This window comes from Panicum hallii, chromosome 6 (assembly GCF_002211085.1).
Source record: "Panicum hallii strain FIL2 chromosome 6, PHallii_v3.1, whole genome shotgun sequence".
Lineage (NCBI taxonomy): Eukaryota > Viridiplantae > Streptophyta > Magnoliopsida > Poales > Poaceae > Panicum > Panicum hallii.
This window is the reverse complement of record NC_038047.1, coordinates 28,140,631-28,145,111: the sequence shown is the minus strand read 5'-3', so window position 1 is coordinate 28,145,111 and position 4,481 is coordinate 28,140,631. Positions and strand designations below refer to the sequence as shown.

The 4,481-nt window shown below is 39.9% G+C and overlaps 1 pseudogene; it reads right to left on the bottom strand.

The window, feature by feature from the left end:
* Positions 1-1,183: 1,183 nt before the first annotated feature.
* LOC112897132 lies at positions 1,184-4,141 on the bottom strand (annotated as a pseudogene).
* Positions 4,142-4,481: the final 340 nt, after the last annotated feature.

Genomic DNA, 4,481 nt, shown 5'->3' with positions numbered 1-4,481 from the left:
TTTTATAGGCCTGCAAGGTCGGTTCATCCTGTGTAGCTTGTCTTGTAAGTAGGTATGGCGGTTGATGTAGCTTATAGCAAAGATGGACACCTATCATGCCAGTGGCATGCCGGCCAGCCTCTCCTAGGCCAGCCGGCCTTGGATTGTGGCCACTTAGCACCAACCTTCTTGTGGACGCTCCTAATTGCTCCTGGAGGCAAAGTGATTGGAGGGCGGCCAGCCTGGTCAAGGCCGATAAGCCCTCTAGCTCCTCTTGGCCCTCCGTTGCATTGACTTGTTTGATCAACATGTGCATGTACTCCAGGGGGTCAATTTGAGCATCAAGACTAAGTAGACGTTGCATGTGGGTCCATCAATCCATGGCTCAAGCCTTTCGACCGTAGGATGGTTTCCTTGATCATTTGCCAGTCAGGATGGTTTAGACTTGTTTTGTGTGCATGCAGGTGAAGTTTGGGCCTGAAAGGCCATGATGCCAAAATTTATACAGTGAGCTCCCGAAATCAAATAAACACTAGAACTAGTGGAACCCATTGGTCTGTTGGGTCTCCGCCCGATACAATCACGGTTCAACAGGATCGAAGCAGGTTTACCTCGCACAAAGGCGAGTTTACAATCACAATACAGCTCGTCAACTTTTAATTTACAGATACGCAAATATTATTGCAAACCTTGTTCAAACTTACAGGAAACTTATACAAACAGTGTTTAAGCTGACAAGCTAAACAGCTTGTCCATGCTCACAGCGGAAGGAAAAATAAACACGCGACTACACACGTTGCAAAGGTTGACACCATGCTCAGCCCACACTACAAGAAATCTTTTAATCAATGACGGATCAATTTCGTCATAAATTAGCAAAAAACCGTCACAAAATTGATATTGTGACGTTTTTTCATAACGTCATGTATTGGGCGTCACAGATGGTAATCTGTGACGATTGTAGAAAATCATCATGAATCATCTCGATTTGTGACGTTTCTCGATCGTCACAGAAAGACCCGAAGCCCACTCAACCCAGCCCAAGCCCAAGTTTAGTGACGAAAATAAACGTCACCAATGGTTACCAAATTCGTCATGAACATTGCTGCCACATGGCATGTACTAATTTCATTTCAGCACATTTCAAAAACACGATTCAACTTAAAAATAATATTACACCATAGAATCAAGATATTAGTTCAAGTAGACATATAATATAACTTCACATATAATAAATTAACGTCCAATGTAGCACCAGCCATGCTTCAACTCATCATGAAGCAACTCCAATAGACATAACAAAATACATAGCACCAGCCACACCCATAGACATAACAAAATATATAGCACCAGCGATGCTTCAGCTCATCATGAAGCACCAAAAACAAAAGAACTGTTTGCCCATCAACAAAAGAGGTTTGAGCAAGTGCTATGTTAAATCTAACTTGGCACATACCACCAAATTTACTTAACTTGCTTGAAATTTACTTAATAGAGACTGAAATTTGGCATCCAAGTCAGCTTGCCTCTTCTTCATGTCAGCTTCCATCTCCGCTTGCCTCTTCTTCATCTCCTCTTGCTCCCTAAGCCTTGACTCTTCTGTTTCCCGCACTTGCCTTGACAACACATCCAATTGCTCACGTTGGGCATGGACAACAGACCTTAGATCACTATTTGCTTTCTTCTCCGCTTCCAATTGTGCTTCAATACTTCTTATGCTAGACCTAGGACAGGCATTTTGTATCCCCACATTTTGAAGGAACAGATTTTTCCTTGTTTTTTCAGCAAGAACATCAGCTACAACTTGTGTCGCAGACATTTGTTCACCTTCAGTTGATGTAGACAACTTGTTTTGCATTTGAGTCTAGCATACATGAAACAAATATGATCACTAATCAAGAAACCTTTATATATGCTTTTGAAAAAGAATTTTTTTGGCATGACAAAGTCTTACTATAGCTTCCTGTACAATAGGTGAGTAGCCTTTATTTTTCTTGCTGTAATGGCACTCCTTAAACAAATCCAATGCATCAGGTTCTTGATCAATGTATTTATCTCCCTAGTATAAAAATGTTGTAGCAATAAGAATGTGTAGGAGTTGCAGCAATAAGAATGTGTAGCAATATTTAATTTCTGCTAGCTTCCCACATGAACAGCAACTAGTTTGATCAGAATACTTACTCATGTGAATACAAACATACATCTTGCAGCTAAATATTTGATCACAACACTTATGCACTTGATTAGAAACTGGTTCACAAGTTAGATAATTTCTGTTTCGATTTTTCAAACATTAGGAACTAAGTACACAATCTGGAACAGCACTTGTTCATAGATCTGCTGCAAATTATTCCTCAAGGAACTAGAAACACAATCTGGAACAGCAAATAGAAATCTGGAACAGCTACTTTTGATTATACCAGCACATGTACTTTTCTCATATTTATCAATAAATCATAAGACTACAAGTAAACATGAGTATCTTACCAAATTTTCCACATGAACCTGGTAGCTACGAGAGCCAGTTGTTTGATGGTATATAACATGGGATCGATTCTCTTTGTTTATTTGAGATGTCTCCTACACCAATTACAAAGTAAATGTAAGGCACAAGTACCATGGATGAGGCAAAAAATCAATTTTCAGAAAGAACCATACCATTCTTTTTGGAGTCTTCCAATATTCCACAAGTTCATTCCACTCATGATCAGTCATCAATCTGACTGGAGATGTTTTGATCACCAAATGGAGTGGAAAAGGATCAAAGTACTTTTTCTTGAGCCGGTATCGCTGCTGCCGAACTGCATTCTTCATCATTTTGGAACAAGCATTTTGAACTGAAGCATCCCTTGTGTTAATGTCAAACTTTGCCTTTATATTCAAGTGAAAGAATATGTTAGATATCCACATGTGATGATATCAAATTTTGTGTAACTAAACAGTATAAAGGATTAAATGAGAGATATGCACTTACATTAAGTTTTCCTGTAAATAGTTTAAGTAGGCCCGTCTTTTTCTTGTATTCCTTCCAATGCTTCAACACCGGCACATGGTTCCTGACTGCAATGTTACATTCTGTTGCAAACTTAGCAGCAACAAGTGGCGCCACAGGTCGTATCTTCCCTTCAGGAATGACAATTGGTAGCTTCCCACGCAGAGCTCGATTAATCCTATAGAGACCATGTCCCATGTTGGTTCCTCTTTCCCGGTGATCAATTTCACCTAGTTCTACATCTACAAAGAAGTAGGAATAGTTGAGATGGATAGTACATGGATCCAAGATAAGCAGAAAATGGCCAAATTGAAAGCAAAATTAAATTTGTAAATCACCTTTGTTGGGCATCAGGTTGCTGTCATCATTAACTTCATCTCCATTTGTCATGTTAGCATCAGCTTGGGCATGCCCATTATCTAAAAGATGGCAAACATAAGAATGGATTCATTAACCAATGAAACTAGGAAAATGGTAGTTGCAAATCATCACCTTCGTTGCATGTATTGTTCTGCCCACCAAGAGGAGCAACAGCATGACCTTCATTAGCCACATGGGTGTTCTTGTCCAACTGGGCAGGACCATCAGCTGAAACAAACTATAGTTAGTGAGAGCAGTTATCATACAATTAACACTATAGAATAGCAATAAGAAACATAGAACTAGCCTTCAATTGTAGCCTAGGTGTGGTCATCAATGTCCAAACTTGGTGCAAGAGTGGCAGCTGATTGGACAATGGTTTTTTTTGACCTTGTATTTCTAGTAACTTCTTGCTCTGCAAAAATCCGCTTAGAGCGAAGTTGGATTGCACCAAGAGTCTTGTTTGCAGTTCTTATGTTGCATTCCTTTGAGCCCTTCATGAAAAGGAAGCGTGGATCAATCAATAAAAAGAAAAGATATATTTAGCAAGCAAATATAATATTAATTCCTAGTAAAAATAGAGGAATACGACCTTAGCATTGTCATCATTAGTGTCATCTTCAGAAGGTTCATACTCAGATTCAGAATCTTCAGAATTTCTAGAACTTGGGTTATTCTTCTTTTTATGAGAAATCTTGTTTGCTTCCGCAAGCTCATTACATAAATAAAAAATTCCTAGCTCTCGTAGTCTTGCATTATTCCTCATACATTGCATCAGGCGCTGACGTTCATACGGATGCAATGGCACATCTAATATGAGAGAAAACATAAATAAATAATATTACTTAAGCAGCAGTAATTTACCACTCATACGAAACATTCACACAAGCAGAAAGTAATATTACTGCACCTGATAGCTGAGATTGTTGTGATTTTTTTCTGCAACATACTTACGGCCAGGAGCCATCCTTGTCGATTCAGAAATCTTGGAGCTGACGTTGGTCTTCAGCCAATCCCCCAAATTTTCGGTCTAGGGTTCCAGGAGATGGAGGAGGTCATCCTCGATGCGGGTTGTGGGAGATGGAGAGAGGAGGCCGCAGATGGAGGTAGGGAGGGAGAGAGGAGGCCGCCGATGGAGGAAGGGAGGGAG